Here is a 22,580-nt window from a genome sequence, read left to right as displayed (position 1 = left end):
CCTGTTTATAGAGTGTTTGTACATAGTTGTTCCCATATTTTCTTCCCATTAGACTGTGAGCTATTTGAGAACAGGGACTGACTTTTGCCTTTCTATGTATCTTAATGCTTAGTATAGTGCTTGGCACATAGTAGGTGCTTAATAAATGTTTCTTGAATGACTACAGATGTGAGAGCTTTGGTACAGAGCTAATGGAAGACTGTGAGAGATAGGGTTGTCAGGACAGAGGAATGCCAGGGAAAAAGATATGCCCCTCTAAATTTTGACCCTCTGGGGTCGAAGTTCACTAACTCTACCCTAGTTATAGCTACGGTTTTATTTTAGAAAAGTTGATTTGATTTTTAAAATATTTTAAATCATGAGCTCAAAAAGCATAAAACAAACATTTCTGTATGCAGAGTAGTTAAGAGTATTGTATTTGAAACTATCAACCTTGTAATATGTATAGTTTTTTGGAAAGTATATATTAAATTTAATACTGAAATAACAGAATTGACCTATTTGTGTTTCCTTCCAAGTTTCTTTTTGTTTTGTTCTATGTGTTTTTAAATGTTTTATTTATGTTCTTTTAAAAAAAATCTCTACTGCTATTACTAGTTCACCCACCCCATTATCCTTACTGACATAAGCCTTTTCTTATGAAAAATAAGAATAGTGAAGCAAAACAAATGACCATAGCAGAATATGTATATATGTCTCATTCTGTATCTCTAGTACATCACTTCTCTGACAGGAAGAAGGAGATATCCTTCATCATCAGTTGTCTGAAGTTATAACTGGACACTGATCAGAGTTCTATAATCTTTCAAAGCTGTTTTCATTAATATCATTGTGACCATCACAGATTGTTCTCATTATGAATAGTTCTCCTTTAATCTCATAGTAGTTCTTGTACACCTACCTCTCTTTATCCAAATTCAACACTGTAATTTCTTATAGCACAATTATATTCCATTACATTCATATACCACGATTTTTTCAGCCACTCCTTAACTGATGGGCACCCATTTTGTTTCCAGTTTCTGACAACCTTGATTTTACATAAAGTTAATTGGAAGCTAGATGGTGCAGTGGATAGTGTACTGCACCTGGAGTCAGCAAGACCCTAGTTCAGAATCTTCCTTAGATACTTCCTAGCTTAGTGATCCTGGGCAAGTCACTTAACCTCTGTTTGCCTCAGTTTCCTCAGCTACAAAATAGAAATAATAACAGCACCTCCTTTGCATGGTTGTAAAGATCAAATGAGATTTGTAAAGCACTTAACACATGTTCTGGCACATAGTAGGCTCTTTTAAATTAAAAAAAATATTTTGTTAACTATTTCCCAATTACTTGTAAAAAAGTAGCATTCATTTTTTTAAAAAATGAGTTCCAAATGTTTTTCTCCCCCTCCCCCTAACCCCCTATCCTCCCCTTCTAGAAGGCAAGTAATATGATATTGATTATACATATGCAGTTGTACAAAACATATTTCCAGATTACCCATGATCCTAAAGAAAACACACACCCACACAAAAGAAAAATAAAGAAAGTTAAAAAAAAAGTATATTTCAATCTGCACTCAGAGTTCATCAGTTCTCTCTCTGGAGGTAGAAAACATTTTTCATCATGGATCCTTTGGAATTGTCTCCAAACATTTTCTTGATCAGAGTAGCTGTTTTCTACAGTTGATCATCCTTATAGTATCACATAGTAGGCTCTCAGTAAACGTATCTTCCTTTTCCCTTCAGCTCTTCCTACTGAAATATTTTTTTTTTAACCTGGAAATCTACTCTAGAGTCAGTTTTGGCCACAACTGTCTCAGATGGGCAGGTTTCTTTGATCCAAATCTTTGGACTAATTAACCTCTCTTTAACCACACTCTAGGTCTTCCATAATTTGTCATCAGGACACTGCATGCTCATGTTTCTGGTTGAGTGGGAAGTAAAGTACAGCATTGAAACCCTGGTTGGACTGACAGGTTGCATGTAGGTTCTGATCTTTTTTTGTGGGGGGTCTGTTTCAGTTTTCATTTGTATAGGGATTTCCAATTCAGAACAGCAACTGCTCAGGAAATGATTATACTAGGAAGGTTGCAAATACAGATAGGCAAATGACAAATATTATACTCTTCTTACTCACCAAATTCAATTGTTGAAATAGCTTAATGTGGTACCTAGAATAGTATCTTGCATGTAGTAAGTGCTTAATCAGTATTTGTTGCATCATCAAGACACATGAGACTGATACCTACAGTTTCAACTAATATCACTGCTAAGCCAGAGAGTTATCTCTTCGTCTTGGTGAAAATAAATTCTTGCAACTCTAATTTTTACTGCTAGCTAAAACCATATAATCAACAGCTACCTTGAAACCCAGAGCTAATTACTTCTCTGGATTCTATGCACAATGACCCTTTAATATGTCTTCATTCTCCAGACCCTTAGTCTAGGTCACATTCCGTCAGGGCTTATTCCATCATCTTTAGAAAACTCTTGCTGTCATCTTCCATCAATCATACATAGGATGATTTTAATCTTTTTCTATGACTTCAGAATCATGACTCATATTACTCTTTTCTACTTTATAATCAATCACTATTCTCTATTATTTTAACATCTGTATAACTGATCTTCAGATTCATGGGTTTCTCAACCATCATGACTTTGAAAATTTCCATTGTTCACACTAGCCATGAGTTAGGAGGACCACTCCTTGTACCTTATCATTTGAAGGTTCCACATTATCTTTGAGATGTTTAACTTGACATCGCTCTATGACCACAAAATTTTTACCTGACAACCCTTCTACTCCTCTGCATTAGGAATCTTCTAACATTTTCTTCTTCCTAATAGGCAGGTATGGATTAGTGGAAAAAACATTGGGTTTGGTGTCAGAAGGTTTGAGTCTCACTGGCTATTATTACTTAAAATTATAATGTAAATTTCTCTGAAAAAATCAGATTTATCATGTTTGTAGTAGTATATAACATAATAGAGCTATGATTCTTACATTGAAACTAATCTATATGAGTATTAAATAGAAAATATCCCACCACGAATTATTTTCTACAATACATATCCCACTCATTTCTATCAAAATAGTTGGCAAATTATGTTCGGTCAGCAAAAAAAGAAAGAAAAAGGAAAAAAAATATCATGAAGAGATCACTAGAGGTTTTTAGGAACAAAGGGAAAGAGAAGAATGGCAAAATGAAGACACAGTATCAGAAACATCTGAAGATTTGAAATAATCAGCTAGGGCTTCAGCAGTCAAGGACCCAGAGAACAAAGCTCTTGAATTTACTGTAGTTTGCTACTAAGGATTCATGCTGTCACTACATAAAACAATAGAATAATGAAAAGCAGTACAATTGAAGAAGGACCAATTTGAAGTCTGTTAGAACATTCTGGCTATCAATGACATTAGATAAAGGACTTTCCTTCATATGTCTTATGTTAAAGTCTTTTTAGGACCTTTTTTTTTTTTGATAGACGACCAGTAAATTATTATGGTGAGTATAAGAATTTTCATTTTATTACTAGGCACTACTCTGCTAATTGTAATTAATGGGTGTAGTTTCCGGCTGGAATGCCCTGAATGGAAAGTACCCCAGCAAATCACAAAATGTTAAAGGCACTCTCACATATCCTTTGATTCATAGCCATGACCTAGACCATAGGACCTGTAAAGTGCTTTGGGAAAAGATGTCAGACATTATGCCAGATAGGGCATGCATGTGAGTTCTATAAGTTATCCAGTGAATTCTAAAGGTACACAGAAGCCAAGGCAGAGAGAAAATGAGTTTGTTAAGCAGGAATATTGCATTAACTAGGATATTCTCATAGATATAGTTCACAGAGCACAAAATGGTCTGAGCTTACATATTACAGATGAAGTCTAAGTAGCTTCTATATGGTCATACCATCAATATTTATAAAACAGAAGGAAATTAGTTGATGTGACCCTGTATAGGTTTGCTATTTCAGCTATATATAGTAACTCCCAAATTAATGAACTGCAGTTACTTATTTTAGATTAAGGTGACCTACATTGGTAGAGACTTGGTGAATGATTGGCAGTCAGATTGGCACTGACAGTGTTAGATCCGGAGCTGGGAAGACTAGGGTTGGAATTCTACCTCAGACATTTATTAATTGTGTGATCCTGGTAAGTCATTTCATTTTTCTAAGTTTCTGTGCCTTCATGTGTGAAATGGAGATAATCATAGCAGTAATCTCATAGCATAATCTCACAGGGTCATTTTGAAGATAAGATGAGATAATGTACATAAAGAAATTTTCAAATCTTAAAAGACTGCAGAAATGTGATGCTGATGCTGATGCTACGGAGGATGAAGGGAGCTGCAGCAGTACTAGCAGTGGTGGTGGTGGTGGCAGGAATGGTAATAGTATTCTGGGCAAGGAAGAAGGAAAAACTAAAAATATTTCTGAAGTTTCCAGTCTGGGTAACTAGGAAAATGATGGCACCTTTGTCAAAACTATAGTAAAGTAAGGAAGGTAAACTGTTTTTTGGGGGGTGGGGATATGACAAATTCTCATTTAGACATATTGATTTTGAGATACTGGTTAGGTATGTAAGTATAAGGCAGGAGATATAGATATACCATGGAATTATCTGGATAGATTTCATCTGGAGAGAAGTAATAGTTGAAGCAGCAGAGTAGTTAAGATCTTTGAGAGGGGCAAGAGAAAGGTAGAGGGACTGGGTTGCTGTGGGAATCAAATGAAAGAATGTGCATAAAGTATTTTGTAAATTTAAAAGTGCCTTAAAAATTTTTAGCTATTACTATTAATCTTCTTCATCTATATCTTTCTCTTTTCTTCATCTTCTTGTTCTTTTCTTGTCTTCTTCTTCTTCTTCTTATTTCTGTTATGTGAAGGAAGAAGAAAAGTAGCCAGCTGGGGAGACAAAGAAGGAATTATAAGAGAGGTAGTAGAATAATCAGTTCTGTGAATACTGGGGAAGTCAAAAGAGGAGATATTTATAAAAAGAGAAAGTTGATTAGCAGATACTAGAGAGAGGTCAAGATGTCAGTAATTCAATTCAGTTCAATTCAATTGAAGAAGCATTTATTAATTTTCTAAGAAGTGATAAGACAAAACTAGAATGTTCTCTGCCATCAAGACATGTAGACATATGCAACATATGTAAATAGTAATTACAAAATAATTTTAGAGGTTGGAGAACCCACCAACAATTGGGATTCTTAAAAATGATATCAAAATGGTGGCATTGTAATTGAGCCTTGAAGGGAGCTTGGGATTCTAAGAAGTGCAACTGAGCAATGAGGGCATTCTAGGTAAGAGGAGCACGCATGAAGACAGGATATGGAGTGTCATGCATGGAGAACAAGGAACAAGTCAGTTTGTCTGGAACATAGAGTTTGCAGCAGGGAGTAATAAGAAATCGGTCCAGAAAGAAAGATGGATTGGAATCATATTGTGAGGAACTTTAAATCTTAAACAGCAATGTTCTATTTTATCCTAGAGGCAATAGAAAGTCTCTGAAATTTCTTGAGCAGGGGAAAGAGAGTGTCTTATGTAGTAGGAATATTAATTTGGCAGTTGTATGGAGACTAGATTATAGAGAGGAGAGACTTGTGTCAGGGACACCAGGAAGAAAGTTATTGCAGTAGACTGAGTGAGAGGTGATGAAAGTCCGAAGTAGGTGAGAGACTTTGTGAAGGTAGAATAAATGAGACATGGCAACTGAATCAATGTGGGGAGCTAGAGAGAATGGAGACTTTAGAATGGTAACAAGTTTGTTAATTAGGGTGACTGGAAGATGATGGATCTTTTGACAGAAATAGAAAAGTTAGAATTGTTGTTCAGTCATTTCAGGCGTGTCTGACTCTTTGTGACCCCATTTGGGGTTTTCTTGGCGAAGATTTTAGAGTGGTTTATCATTTCCTTCTGCAGCTCACTTTACAGGTGAGGAATCTGAAGCAAACAGGGTTAAGTGACTTGCCCAGGGTCACACAACTATTAAGTGTCTGAGGTTACATTTAAACTCATGAAGATAAGTCTCCCTGATTCTAAGCTTGGTGCTCTCTATCTGCTGTACCACCTAGCTGCCCTTTTGGATTGAGAAGGGGTTATTATTATTATTATTATTATTATTATTATTATTATTATTTTGGTAGGGGAGAAATTCTCTTTACTTTTTATTATTTAATATTTTAGTTTTTCCCAATTACATGCGAAAACAATTTTAACATTCTTCTAAAAAAATTTTTTTTCTGCCTCATTCCCCTCCCCCCATCGAAAAGGCAAGCATTTTGACACAAAACACATTTCCTTGTAAGTCATTCTGTGAAAGAAAACATGGAAAAAAAAAACCCAAGAAAAATAAAGAAGGTAAAGAAGAGGTATAAGAAGTTCTCTTTAGATGTGTTGAATTTGATGTCTTCTTTGAGGATCTCCTTTAGATTTAGACAATTGCCATCTGGTCCATTTCACCAATGCAAGATACTCCAATATGAAGAAATGAATAAAAATCCCTAAGTGAAAGCTGATCTGGCCACTCTGTCCAAATAACATGCTTTAGAATATGGAGACTAGCTCAAGAAAGCTATGAGTTAAATCAATGTGTGAAAAGTGTGTGTGTGTGTGTGTGTGTGTGTGTGTGTGCTACCCATGTAGATTATGAATGTTCACAATTGGTTGTCTAAATGAGGCTCACAGAATCTGGCCCATTCCTCTCCAAGGGAGAATCTGAATTCTGCCTGGAAGTAAGCAGGAAATTGGAGCTACTAGGATGGTCCCTCTGCTCTCCTCAAAGAGGGGGTACCAGTCTAAAAATGTCTACCCCCCTATATTGTTAGTTTAGGGGAAATGATTTCATTAGGAGGGTCAAGATATTTTCCTGATCACTCTGTCCCTTAAAGAGGAAGGGGTGAAGCACATATCTGAAAGCTTGACTCTCTTTACCACCAAATATTATTTGCATACAAACCATCACAATTAGTGAAGAGCAAATAAGTCTATTTATCCAAGTGATGAAGTTTGGGAGTTCAGGGGTGCTGGGACCCCAATATGACAACACATGGGTCCTGCCTGAAAGAATTCGACCCAAGCCTTCTTTCAGCCAAAGACACGGTTTATTGCCTTCTTTCAGCCAAAGACACGGTTTATTAGAACATTGAAGATAGTGGGCAGACTCTTAAGGAGTCTGAACATGGGTAAGCAGTGGCTAGATTATAAGAATCTAAGCATCTTAATGGAGACAAGATGGACCTTATATACAGAAAGCCTATGGGAGGGATCTAGGAGTAGCCAAGTAGTCTATGAGGTAACAGAATTCCAGGGACCTGGACCACAAGGCCAAGGGAAGAATGGAGAAGTGGCCTGGGGCCATAGGGAGGTCCACAATGAAAGGCTAGTTAATAGGATTATAGCCTCAGGGGAATGCCAGAGATTTGGCCATGTGGGAAAGTCCAAGGTTTTTCCTTTCTGGGGTCTAGATCCCAACCCCATCACAAGCAGAAAGCAAACAGAAATCTGAGAAGTTTTATAGATTAGACAATAACAAACAATACACAGAGTTAATGAGCTTTCCCTCTGGGAATGAGATATATCAACTTGACTGAGAGTCACTGACCTTACCCTCTGGGAAAATCCCCCAAGTCTCTAGGGAGGCAAGTAAGAAATCTGAGACATATTTGGGGGCTGTCTTTCTTCCATGCGTATGCCTCCAAAGTCTGTTCTCTTTCTATATTTCTTTTTGAAGAGGGTCCGAAATCAAGCATATGCTCTCTCAAAGCTGGAAGCAAGAAAGGGTCTCTTCTCCCAAGCTCCCTCCAACTTGATCCCTTATGCAGGCATACAACATTGAATAATCATTTTCTCTATCAGTAATGACAGCCCTATACAAATGTACCGGGTCCAAACTCTGGATTTTATCAGAAATTCAGGCCATGGACAAACTTTGGTGCCCTTTTCAATGGCCGCCTATAAAGGGGAGAGTTGCTCCTAAGTCCAGCACAGACTTTGAAGATCAGGGTCTAATTTCAAAGAGAAAAGACCCATAGTCAGCTATAGGATTGATGAGGTCTAGAGGTTAGGAGTGCTGGAACACCAGGATCATGACATGTGGGTCCTGCCTGAAAGAATTCTACCCAAGCCTTCTTTTAGCCAAAGATAAGGTTTATTAAAGATCGGCCATATTGGCCAGACTCTTAAGGAGTCTGAGCACCTGTCAGCTAGTGGCCAGATTGTAAAAATCTCAGCAGTGGCTAGATTATAAGAATCCTAGCATCTTTATGGCGACAAGATAGACCTTATATACAGAAAGACTATGGGAGGGATCTAGGAGTGGCCAAGCAGTTTGGAGTGATGGGAGGAGGGGTCCAAGGAGATCTGGATGAGAGTGGCCAGTAAACTGGGGTGAACAAGACTCCTGGGACCTGGACAATGGAGCCTAGCTAGGATTAAGTGTGGGAAATGGCTGGGGGTCATAGGGAGGGCTAGACTGGTTTGGAATTGGGAGATTGGGTGCAGCCACAAAGAAAGGCCAGTTGATGGGATTATAGCCTCAGGCAAATGCCAGAGATTTGGCCCTGCGGGGGAAAGTCCAGGGTTTTTCTTTTTTACTATTTAGCTCCCATCCTCATCAGGATGAGTCAAATTCTTTCTCCATGCTCCTTTCTCCTTTCATTTTCTCAACAAATTACAATATCGAAAAAATCCTAAAGTACGGATCTGGAAGAGGAAGTTACAGATAATACCTCACCCATCACCAGCTTGAAGTTGTGAAGAAGGATCATCCCTAACACATGATATAAATAGGCTTTTTTTCTGTATTAAAAAAGGAAAAGTTGGTAAACCAGATTGGGAGCTACCACTCTACTACTTGAATCTGGATGCAGACTTGGAGGATTGTAGTGGGTCTGCTATGTTCAGCTGGCTGTACAGAATATCTTTTAAAAATATCTTATTTGAAGACACAGTTCTCATATGTTGATTCTCTCATTTTTTTCTTTCCAATGGGTATGCTAATTTCTTACATAATCTTTTAATTAGAGAGACTTTTTCCACCAACTGTAGAAGCCTTTCTGGATCCCCCTTAATGTTAGTCCCTTTCTTTTGTTGATTATTCCTTTTTATCCTGTGTATAGTTTGTTTGTACTTACATTGTTTGCATATCATTGAAAGCAGGGACTGTCTTTTGTCTTTCTTTGTATCTCAGCACTTAGCTCAGTGCTGGCATATACTAGGTGCTTAATGAACACTTATTGACTGACTGAATTGAAATGAGGAAGAGAAACTAATCAATTGTCCTCAATTGAAAACTCCCAAAGCTTAAGTAGATCTCATTCAAATTACTGCAGTGATATGCCCTCATTTGATACCTATAGGACATTCATGTGAAAAAATCTAGTAGACATTTGGGATTCAGGAGACCAAAGAGTACTGATTATATAGGTGTGGGAATCATATGCATAGATATGATAGTTGAATTCATGGGGCTAAGGAGCTCATTCAGAAAGATGGTGTAGAGAAAGAGAGAGGATAAGGAGCTATGTTAAGATGGAATCCTGGGGTATGACCAATCATAGATGGTGGGATATTGATGATGATGCATTAGAGAAGGCTGAGAAGACATAATTAAACAACCAACCTATCAGACTATCAATGTATAAACATTTATTAAGCACCTAAAAGCTGGTGATATAAAAGGAAGCAAAAGAGAATCTCTGCCCTCAATTAGCATATATAATTATAATCTAATTATAATTAGATTGTAATATAATGGGCAAGACAAAGTGCAAATAAATATGTACGAACAAGCTATATATAGGATAAATAGAAAATAATTTACAGAGGAAGCCACTAGAATTAAGAGAGTTTGAGGAAGGCTTCCTGCAAAAGATGGGATTTCAGCTGGAAACTGAAGGAAGCTAGAGAAGTCAGTAGGTGGAGTATTAGAAGGAGAGCATTCCAGGAATTGGGAACAGCCAGAAAAAATGCGTGGAGCTCTGACATGGAGTGTTTTGTTTGTGGAACAGCTAGGAGGCCAGCTTCACTGGATCAAAGAGGAGTCAGGGAGTAAAGTATAAGAAGACTGGAAAGGTAGGAGGAGGCTAGGTTATGAAGAGTTTTGAATGCCAAACAGAGCATTTTGTTTTTGGTCCTGGAAGCAACAGGGAGCCACTGGAGTTTACTGAGTAGGTGTGGGGTGACATGATTGGAGCTGCATTTTAGGAAAATCACTTTTGGGGGCTGAGTGGAGGATAGACTGAAGTGATAAGAGACTTATGGTAGGCAGACCCACAGCAAACTATTTTAATAGTCTATGTGTGAGGTGATGAGGGTCTGGACCACAGTGATGTCAGTGTCAGAACAGAGAAAGGGACATATTCAAGATATGTTGCAAAGGTGAAATCAACAGGCCTTGGAAACAAATTGGATATGGGGGAGAATGAAAGCTAGTGAGGAGTCACCCAGTCTGACTGCGTGATTCTTCCTATTCTGCCCCTGTTAGGATTGGAGACTTCTTGCTTCTTGAGGCTCTGGGAGTCTCAGGATGAAGTGGAAAGAATACAGACCCTAGAATCAGATGACTTGGGTTCAAATATTACCTCTGTTACCTATTACCTTTATGACTTTGGGCAAATTACTGACTTCCTTGGGCCTCAATTTCCTCATCCATCCAGTGAAGGGGGTGGACTATATGTCCTCTGAGGTCCTTTCTGTTTCTTGGTCTATCACCTTCATCGACTTTTGTACTCTGCTGTCTAACTGACTCTTGTATAGAGAGCTCACCTATTCCTTATTACCATTTCAGCAACGTGGAAGAGAACGAAACACCAATGAGAACCAACAGTTTGATGTATAGTATCCTTTTGGGTTATCTAAATGAGAAAATCAGGAAAAAAAGGTAGAAGAAAAATAGTTTATTGTTCTTTTTTGTTTCTTTTAAGAGCAGAAGCAGAGAGTAAAAAGGGGAAAGCCTTGTAGCATTTGTAGAAACAGCAAAAATATATGTGATGAATACTTTCTTGAAAAAGCTGAAAGTTAGAGGATGGCGCTTGTGATTGCCAAATGGGAATACAAACAAAATTGATTGCATCTTGTCAGTTATGAGGCTTATAATGTATGATGGATTGGGGTTTGGACATCTTGTCTCCATCGTGCAGTCTGACTGCAAACTCTAAGTAATCTATATTTAAATCTTGGAGGAATCATGATACAAATGTGCCTTCAGTTGTAACATTTTTTGCACATGCTGAGCACACACTGAATCTGTCAGGCTGAGCCATGGGCAATTGTTGATGGACAATGCAGGGCTGGAAGCCAGGACCACAAGAGCCAAGGCAGAAGTTGAGAATACAGTTCAGGGTCATGTCAAGTCAACTGTCCAGAACAAAGAAGAATGCTGGAAGAAAGTCATTGCTGAAAGCCAGAGCAGTAAGTCTAAACTAAGCAAACAGTCAGGAAGGAGTCAGTTGTTAATCAGAAGTTAGTTTGAGAAGGGTAAGACCAAGTGGAGACATAACCAGGGTGGAGTGCTCAGGACGTTGTCCCTGGGAGGTCAAATTTAGAGGGTGCTAACAACATTTCTTGCAGTCCTATAACAGCTTAGAAACATCAGAGATTAACACAAAGTAAGAATAATAAATTTAAGTAGGATGTTAGCAAATGATGCAGATTTCTTCCCTGTGGCTGATGCTGTCTAGATGAATTGCTCCTCAGACTTAACCCACCCCATTCCTTAGCTCACACCTCCCAACACACACACACACACACACACACACACACACACACACACACACACAAACACACACCCTACAGAGAATGGTCCCTAGGATTCATTTCATATAACTTGCCATGGACTTTGTTTGTCCTATTTGCTCTAGGTATAAAACCTGCTAGTTAAGAATCTGAGTCAAGAGCCAGGGATGATGTAGAAACTAGAGTTTGGGGTAGAGGAGGGAATTATAGTCCTAGGTCAAAGACCATTGAGCAGCCAGGAGATCAGAAGCAGACACTGTGTACTAGAGGAAAGAGTTTCTTGAAAATGAGACAAAACTTGTCTCAAGCAGGAAATGCCATAGGAGGCCCCAATGATGGGTTTTCCAATGTGTGATCAGTAGAGAGCCTGGAGGATTAATGGCTGTTGCAATATAATACACACAGTGGCCAGTTCGAGGGAGAGCCTGAAAACAACATAACCTGATAACACTGATATCATAATTCATACATCCATTTATATGGCTTTTATTGCCCAAGACTGTCAGAGTACCTGACAAACCTGATACTCTTTACGAGAGCAGAATGGCTCAAAAAGTATGGCCAAAGGTACCACCTTTGCCAACCTTGTGACATATATTCATCATCCAGACAAGTCCCCTGGTATTCTTTATATTCTTCCAGACCTTCGGTAGTGAGGTAGAATAATACAGTGTCGAGGGCTTTGCCAAGGGAACATCCAAGCAGATTGGGAATATACCAATGGGCATAAAGGGAAAGGTACTCAGGGACCCACCAGCCTGTTCAAACATGCTACTGTGCTACAACAAAGCCCTACTTCTGTCCTGCTTTCTCATCTCCAAGGTTCTGGGGTTCTGCCCTGCTTTTCCTTATCTCTCTGTTTCTGTCTTTCTGTCTCTTTGTCTCTCTGTCTGTCTCTGTTTCTGTCTTTCTGTCTGTCTCTGTTCGTCTGTCTGTCTATATAAATTTACTGCAGAAAGGGAGAGATGGTGTACTTCTCAGAGCTATCAACTACAGATGCTGCCTTCCCTCCTGCCATCAGAACTTAGCTGTACTGCCCTCCTTGCTAGCACTATAGTATGGAGCCATCAAATAATTTAAAAAACATTTTTATTATAAATTTAACAACCATCATTAAAAGCAGACAATCAAATAGACATAGAAAACAAGGTACAAACTTACCCTGAGCCCCTAGTGTCAAGGCAGAACCAAAATGATGTTAACAAATAGAAAACAAGCAGTTTGCTTTTGTTCTGTTGTCTTATAGGCCAGCTGGAAGTTCTGTCACTTTGGACTGTTTTCCTTCCTTCCTTCCTTCCTTCCTTCCTTCCTTCCTTCCTTCCTTCCTTCCTTCCTTCCTTCCTTCCTTCCTTCCTTCCATCTCTTTCCTTCCTTCCATCATTCTTTCCTTCCTTTCTTTCTTCTTTTCCTCCATTTCTTCCTTCCTCCCTCCCTCTCTACCTTAATATATATGCATATATGTAGTTATGTTAGATGTATATGCTATTTCTGATTCTGATAATTTCATTGAGTCACTTCATGTAGGTCTTTCCATATTTCCCTGTATTGCTTTATATTTGTCAGTTTATAGCAACATGATATATAATTATATCAATACACTATAATTTATTTAGCCATTCTCCAAATGTTGGACAACAAAGATTGTTTCCAAGTTTTTGCTACTACTAATAGAACAGCCTTGTATATTTTTGGACAGATATGTGCTTTTTTTCCTCCTTTTTAGGATGTTTTGGGAATAGATTTCTAAGATAATTTCTGGGTCAAACAGTAGAACTCCATTGAATTATAAAATTGACATGCTCGCAACTTTATCTTTCTTTTTTATAGTCAGTTTTGTTTTTTTTTTTTTAACGTGCTAATACTCTGCAGAAGATATTCAGATTGCTGCTGGCCCTTACTTATCTTCTATACTACTGGAGGCCGGCCAGTTCTTCTTATTGGACTTGTGGGCATATGCACTTAACTCAGCTGTGGACTATTTAATTTCACCACCTGCTTCAAGGAGAAGATTCCTGGCAGGGGGGTCTTGGCGTCTTAGTCCAACAGTTTTCACCAGTCCTTGGCTGTATGACTATCAATGGCTCAACTGTACCAGGAGGGAAGTATTTTGTATTCTAATGGAGTCACCACCATGCTATCCAATTATAGTTTTATACTTGTATCTCTTTCTTAAGAACCGCCACTAGCTCCCCATTGTCTAAATAATAAAGTTTAAATCCCTGACTTGGGCATCCAAGCTGCCCCAACTCCCCAAATTGGCTTCATCCAACCTCCCTGGCTTTAATCTACACTCTTCCCATATATATGGGCAGTTGGGTGGTACAGTGGATAGAGCACTGGGCATGGAGTCAGGAAAATCCTAAGTTCAAATTTGACCTCAAACACTTACTAGCTGTGTGACCCTGGGCAAGTCACTTAACCCTATTTGCCTCAGTTTCCTAATCTATAAAATGAGCCAGAGAAGGAAAGGGCAAACCACTTCAGGATCTTTGCCAAGAAAACTTCCACAATTGGGTCATGAAGAGTTGGACCCTACTGAAAAAAAAGATTAAACAACATTCTCCTATATGTATTCTATCATCCAGTTAAACTAAACTTCTTCCATCCTCCATTGTTCTCCTGCACTCTACCTTCTCTTCTCATTTGTTGTCTCTGAAGGTGGTCATGTAGTGAAGTGGAAAGAGAAGCACTGGCTCTAGAGTCAGACGACCTGGGTTTAAATTCTACCAGTGTGACTGTGGGCAAGACATTTAAACTCACTGGAACATGATGTCCTCATATGTAAAGCAAGAGAGTTAGACTAGATAGCTTCTGAGGCTCCTTCTGCCTCATCTATGATTCTATGCCCAGAATAGACTTGTACCCATCTTTCCTTTGAGGGCCCAAAACAGCCTCCCCTTTGTCACACAGATCTTTGCCTAGGACCCTCCACACTTCTCTCTCTTTCCTTCAGATCATATGCAGAAGTGTTGCTGGAGGCAGCTCTTACCAGCTCATGACAGCTGATTATTACATTTTCATTCTGAGCGTTTACATTTTGGAAATCAGCAGAAGCTTCATATCAGGGTTTGATTTATTGTTTTGTTGATTGTCTAGAGTGATGGAGACAATGATAATAATGCAGACTAAACTTAAAAGTGTATTTCGTGTATATTTTGGGAGAGCCAGTTGCTAAACATTTGTCAGCATGCCCCCTTATTCCTATGTATTTGTATAGCTTTTCCTACTTAATTTGTAAGTTACTTGAGAGTAGCATCTGATATACGTGTTTGTATCCTTAGCATTTTACACCATGACTTGCCCAAAGCAGATATTTAATAAATGTTTGTTGAACAAGTAATACCTAAAATGTATGCTTACTTGTAATATAAACCCTGAGGATAATGTTACTATAAAAATAAACTGAATTTAATTGTGGTGTACAGAAATTGTTCTTTAATTCCTAACACCATGTATGATGAATAAATATAGTGAAAAATACATTAGAATTGGAATCAAGCTTTCTTGGTTCCAGGCTCAATTTTGCCATTTACTCGCTATGCAATTGTGCGCAGCTATGCAGCATAGGGGACAGATCTCCAGGCCTGGAGTCAGGAAGACCTGAGTTCAAATCTGGCCTCAGACACTTACTAGCTATGTGTCTGCAGAAAAGTCACCTAATTCCGTTTGCCTCAGTTTCCTCATATGTAAAATGAGCTGGAGAAGGAAATGGCAAGCCACTCCAATATCTCTTCCAAGAAAACCCTAAAAATGGGGTCATGAAGAGTTAGACACAATGGAAAATGACTCAGCTCAACAAAAGCTATGTGATTGTAAGCAAGACATCTGACTTTGCCTCTGGGTCATAGTTTCCTCACCTATAAAATGGGTATTATAATACTTGCACTTACCTCACAGGATTATTTTGAGACTCCAAAGAAGATAATGTATTTAAAATGCTTTATAAACCATAAAAAGATAAACCAATGTTACCTCATTATTATTACTGAGTAAAAACAAATATTGTTGATAATGTGCAGAAACTCCTAAATAAAGATATTTCATTGAATGGTTTTAAAATGCTGGGAAAAACAAAAACACAGAAAAAGGTCTGGCTGTCCATCTCATGGTCGCTACAGGAGGACCTGCTGCTAAGAGAAAGGACAAACATTAGGAGGTAGCACAGTTCCAAATATTCATCTGTTTTGAGTAACAGCAGTTCCTTGCCTTGAGGAAAGCAAAGCAATAATGGAGAACTCTGACATACTGCTAAGAGTCGCCCAGTCTGGACAAAGTTAGAGCCATCCCTTCTAGGTAGGGAAGATTGACATAGCGGCAAATGACCACAAGACTAACACAGAACTACTCAGGAGGTAATTAGAATCTTTACCCTTAGAATTCCTTCTCCAACCCCTCACCAGAAATGCCTGGGAGTAAAGGAAGGAAAGATAAATGCATCTCTATACAAGCCAGTGTTTAGATAAGTGGAGCTTATCAGTAGTGATAAGTATACTCAGTTTTTCCTTGAAATACATTTTTTTTTACTTTTAACTATTGCTCCAGAAAGGACAGTTAGGTGGCGCAGTGGATAGAGTGTCTGGCTTGAAGTCAGGAAGACTCATCTTTCTGAGTTCAAATTCAGCCTCAGACACTCAGTAGCTTTGTGACCCTGGGCAAGTCACTTAACCCTGTTTGCTTCAGTTTCTTCACCTGTAAAATGAGCTGGAGAAGGCAATGCCAAACCACTCCAATATTTTTACCAAGAAAACCTCAAATGAGGTCATAAATAGTCGGGCAGTACTGAAAATGACTGAACAATACCACCAACAACATTGCTCTAGCAAGGATATGATGTCACATGGAATAACAGAGTCATAGCGTTTTAGAACTGAAAGGTAGCATAGAGATGGTAGTTACTAGTAAAGCAATCAGCCTGAACTGATATTTACTCTCTGTGAGTCCTTGTAGAAATCACTTAACCCCTTCAGCCTCGGTATTCTCATATACAAAATAAAAAGGCTGGATTAGATATCTCTAGTCTGTCTCTAGTCTGAGAGGAGGGAGAGTCATATCTTTTCACTGTGTTTTTTGTCATTACTGGCACTGAACAGGGAAAAATGGGTGCAGCCATACACCAACATCGTTGATGCCCGCTATGCAATGAGCAGCAATAACCGGAGGAGTTTCTTCCCCTCCCTTGCTGCATGGCCACCCTCCAAGTTACACGAGTGTCTGGTGCTGTTTCCAAAGTTAGACACTCAATTCAGTATTTCTTTATATATGAGCAGTTGCTGTGGAGATTTTTTGGTTCTAACATTAAAATTTTTTTGGATGACTTTATAAAATGGGTGATAAAAAGAAATGGAACATTGAATCAAAACATACTGTCTTTAATCCAGAGTGGACAAATAGATACTTGTTTACTTACATGAGAGACAAAATATTGTGCCTTGTTTGCCAAGAAGTAATAGCCATTCTGAAGGAATACAATCTTCGTTGCCATTTCAAATCAAAACATCCTGACTTACGCAAATTGGACACCAATGAAAAACAAATTAAAGCATCCACATTATTGAATTAGTATCAGCCAGAAAGTATTTATTAAGCCCCTACCAGGTGATTCTGTGGATAGAGTGTTCGTTTTAGAGTCAAGAAGACCTGAGCTCAAATCTTGCCTCAGATGTTTTCTAGTATGTCACTGAGAGCAAATCATTAACCTCTTTTGGTCTCAGTTTCTTCATCTGTAAAAATGGGGATAATAGTAGGATCTACTGATTCAGTTATGGAGACTTCACATATTTAATGAAAATACTGACCTTGACTTTCCTCTTTTTATATTGTTGTGCAAGGAAGAGGAGACTTTCTCTAGCACCCTCTTCTCTTTTCAATCCAAATAGATCTCACCAGGAATATTTCACATGCAGTTTATGGTAATACTCCATTCTTAACTACTTAAAGTAGGTACCTGACCCTAGTCCCCTTTTGTGGAAAGCAATGGGTGAATAGCATACTATTGAGGTTATATATATGTCCTTGGTCTGGTACCCTAGGCTATTCTACAGACAGATTGCTTTATATTTCATAATGCAAATAAGGTTGTTAATTATTTTAATCTTGCTTTTTTATTTTTACAAAAGATGTACTTTGTAACATTGGCTTTCCGCTGGGGAAAGAGAGGAAGCACATTCATCTTGGTCATTCCTTTCAATTAGCAGATATGTCTCGCAAAATTTATATGTTCCCCAAACTTCTCCCATTATCCCAAACATTCCACTTCTGCCACTTTTAAAAAATATTAACATGTGCTCTGAGGCTATAAGTGTCCCTTTAGCCTCTTCTTAATGTTGAATCTTGATGTCTGAGGAGGTTTTAACATTTATTTTTAAATTTATTTTTTATTTGACATGATCACAATTAGCCTTGGAGCAGCTGTCCACTCTGTGCCTAGGAGCTGAGGCTCCCTCAGAGCTATCTCTCTGCCTGATGACTACATTTCTATAGAATGCAGAAACTAATGGTTTTTCTTCCTTTTCTGATTAACTAAGATTCTCTGAGTTGCTTTATCATCCTGGCTGTCTCACATCCTAAAGCGGTTTGCTACATTAAGTTCAGACAGAAAAATCTATTTCATCCCCCTCCTTTCTGGGGGAGCACAGTTAAGGACCATTTCTCACCCCATATCCACAAATGAAATTCTGCTTTCAAAAAGGTGACTATTTGCTATTTCCTCCATTGCCCACCCCCACCCCCATATGGGTGAATCTTTCTTTGTCAGAAAAGAAGTAGGAGGCACAAGTGACAGTCACTTCTTCCTCAAATAGTGGTATTGCCCAAAGCTGTCAGTTTTCACAATGACTCTGACCCAGGCCAGCTTTAAGGGGGCACCTTTCATTGCTGACTCCTGCTGGCATTGACAGTTGAAGAGGCAGAGGAAGCAGCCACTAAAGTGAGGCCTCTTTCCATGTGCCCTGAGGTGCAAAATTAATAATGGAAGGAGCGCATCCAGGTCCTGCAAACAACTGGTGTCAGTTGTCATGCAGTGGGATGTGACCCATCTCCTAATAACGGGACCCCAAAGTGTCCACAGCTATGCTGAAGCTGGACCTAATGCTCTGTTGTGTTTCACTTTAGCTTGTGTTTGATATGCTTTGATACAGGATGTTCAACCTCTCAACACTGTACTCCAGATTGGATATTCATTCCCTACTAAACTCTTGAATCGTTGACTGCTCTGAATTTGATAGATTTTGCATTTTCTTTCTTCTCTTCTGCTTCCATCTCATTGCAGATTTGCTGAGTTAACTTATAAATTCATTCAGGTAATGCTTGCCCTTATATGCTGTGAAACAACTAGATTGGTCTCAATTCCAATGTTAAATTTTTACTTCCCAGATTACTTGGAACTGCCATAAGCCTTTGCTAGCAACCTCTGATCTTCATTTATTTATGGGAAGCTGAGTTTTATTGCATTCCTTCTTTGTTTGACTGGCACCCAGTTTTGCACCATCAGCTGCTTTTTATCTAATATTTGCGATTTCTTTCATTGTAGATAGATCATGTATTCGCCGGTTGGACTCTGGTCATACAATAGAATATAAATGAGATTCCCAAGCACCCCACTTTGCTAGTTGAATTCCCATGTTCAGATTTGGGAAAATAAAGGGGGCACTTAGCTATGTATGAGAGATATACTCTTTCTTTTTGTGGCAATGAATTTCTATTACTAGTTCCTCAGATACTTGAAAAATACTTTTAACGTGTATTTTAAACACTGATGCAATCTTGTATTTTCAAATGACATATTTGTACACTTTTTAACTCTCTTGTTATCTAATCTCTCCAACCCTATCTGCTCCCTCTTCCTCACTCTTGATTACTTCTGTTTCCTTCTTTATCCATGTTGACCCATTTTTACTTACTGTGTTCATTTCAAGTCATCTAATCTCTCAGGGCTCTAAGCCAGTGGTATCAAATTCAACTAGAATGGGCCATTGACCGATACATAAGGATCTCTGTGGAGTACATGTTGGCTTAACCACAGATTAACATTATCTATGATCTATTATATTGTTATATATTTTGTTAATTTTTTCAATTACCTTTTAATCTGGTTCAGCTCCCCCTTCACCCCCCAGGAGTGTTGCAGGACCTGTGTTTGACACTTCTGCTCTGGGCAACTCTCTAAGACTAGAGGTTGCAGAGAAGGTAGCAACTTGCATTGGTAGAGGGAGAGTCCTTTCCTGGGAGTTCCCTATAACAAGGAAATTGCAGGCCCAGTCTCTGTCCTTTGCAGGATGAGTCTTGGGCCTATCTTAATTATCCATTAATGTTTTCCATTTCTCCCCTTTTTTGTTTGTTTTGTTTTGTTTTGTTTTTATTCCAATGCTGTAGGCCATTTAGCTCAACCTGACACTTTCTGTGGTCTTCCAAAATTTGTTTGGCTCATACTGCTGCAATCCCTGGTTCATTGTTACTTTGGTCTTAATTACAAACTTGACATGATTATTGTTATAGAATTGCAACTCTTGCCCTATACTAAATAGTCCCAATATCCTAAAACACAAATTAGTTTTTTTCTCTCCATCACTTTTTAATAAGGAAGATCACATTAATTCATAATGTAATCATTTAATGACTTAACATATATAAAATGGTCCACAAACCGTAAGTCCTATATAAATGCTACTTCTTATTATTTTTTCCTTTATGGAGGCTAATTGATTTTATTGATACCTTGTTTGGCAGGAAAATATAAATGAATCTTCTCTATCAACTCTCCTTCAAACTCTTTATTCCTTGACCTTTTCTTAGACTAGGCTATTTCTAAACAAGAAAACCTGCCATGATATTTGATTGAAATCTGGGGTTCTTAATCTAAGATATGTGAACTTAAATATATATATGCATATACATATATATAACTATATTTCAATATAATCAATTTCTTTTGTAGTCCTGTGCATCTGTTAGAGCATTTATAAACACTTTGAGAACACATCACCAGAGGCTTCTTCAAATTGCCAGAAGGATCACAGCACAAAAACCAGTTAAGAATCCCTGCCCTAAATTATGAGCTCCGTCCCACTCCATCATCTTTTCACTACTGGGACTACAGAAGAAAATGGAGCCCACGGGCCTGAAAACAATTCTAGGACTTTTGACTGAACTATTTCTTTCAAAGATGCCCATTGTCATGAAGCTTTCTGGTAAATGAACATTTTAGGTCAGTGTCATTTAAAGCATAAAGGGTTAAATACTTGGAAAACCTGTATGTAAGGAAGGAGACCTTGCTACCAGTACAATTTTGGGTAAATCCCTTGACTTCCCTGAATCTTAGTTTGTTCAAATGTAAAATGAGGATGTTTGACTCCATGATCTCTGAGCTACCTATTAGTTCTCAAATTTATGATGTTAAGGAAGGAAAAAAGGGAGAAAGAAATGAATAAGAAATCAGGAAAAAGAAATAGTTCTAAGTAGGAATGAATTTGAAAGAACTGAAAGTCCTTAAATAGTCATTCTTGGGTTACTATAAAACTGCTCTCACAGCACATTTAAAATGTCCTGTTCAGTTAAATCTGTTTCATTGTTAACATGGCACCACCCACAGTTAAATACTCTAGATTCTCTGCAAGAAAATGGAGTTTTGGTAGAATAAAATACAGACAGCTACAGACAGAAGTTTCTGCCTTTTTTTTTACTTTAATGGCTGGGAAGAGAAATTAGAAAATAATTAGTAGGAGAAGTGATGGAGAAAAAGAAGAGCATTATGACATGTAAATTTGTATAATTTGCCAGTTATAGCAGCAGCAATGATTGCATGGCTTTTAGCTACATGTTTAGGAATAATTCTTCAACATCTGAGGCAGTTCAACTCTAGTAGTAGTATACCCAGTCCTTGCTTTTTAATAAATAAATAAATGTATGTGTGTGTATGTTTTATATATATACCCATATAACATATAAATATATGTATGCACACATACACATATAAATACAAATAAATAAATATGTGTGTCTATACACACACCTACACAGTTATAGAATTTCATTACCATATGGATCTTCTGATATATATGATATGTAAACTCCTATCATCCAGGTAGACTTGGACTCAGGAAGACCTGAGTTCCAGTCTTGCCACACTTATTAGCTTTGGACCTCAGGCAAGTCACTTAGGCAAGAGTGATTATGGCTGACTTGGGAACTTCTTTAAAACGGAAGTTCCACCAATGGGAAGTGAAGGGCCAAAGGGGCAGAAGCATTTTCCAAGGTTACTGAACGGTGGAGAAGTCCATGAGATTCAGGGGCAAAGCACAGAGAAGAATGAATCAAAGGCAAAGATTGGTTTTAGGCCCCATCTCCTTCCCATCCGCCCTGATTACACTCCCTTATATTATACCCCGTTCTTCTTTCCCCACTGTAATAATACATTTTAAGGGATAAGCTAAAAAAAAGCTTCTGATGCCATTTAATAACACGTCTAATTTGCTAGAGGGATATGATGATATCAACAGTGTATTTTAGCTCAATACCTCTCACATCTTTCTTTTCCAGTTCTCTTACTCTACATTTCCACCCTGATCTCTGTTCTCTGACTCTGTTTCTATACCCATCTCTTTCTCTCTCTGACACATTCTATTCCTTCCCATTCCCCCACCCTCAACGTTTTGAGATAAAGGGTACAGTTGTAGTCCAAGGACAGCTTTAACTACGATCAGATGAAGAGATTAACCAGAGTGAAAAGACATTCCTTTTACTTTCTTCTTCCTATAGCAGTAAAATGAAGCTACATTTAATATACCTGAAGTTGCTAATTAGTTTTGGAAGAAAAACAAGCATAGCTTTATTTTTACAAATACTTGGGCT

The sequence above is a fragment of the Vombatus ursinus genome, unplaced genomic scaffold, assembly GCF_900497805.2.
Source record: "Vombatus ursinus unplaced genomic scaffold, bare-nosed wombat genome assembly UNPS02014821.1, whole genome shotgun sequence".
NCBI lineage: Eukaryota > Metazoa > Chordata > Mammalia > Diprotodontia > Vombatidae > Vombatus > Vombatus ursinus.
The sequence above is the reverse complement of the archived record's forward strand: the minus strand, read 5'-3'. Positions refer to the sequence as shown.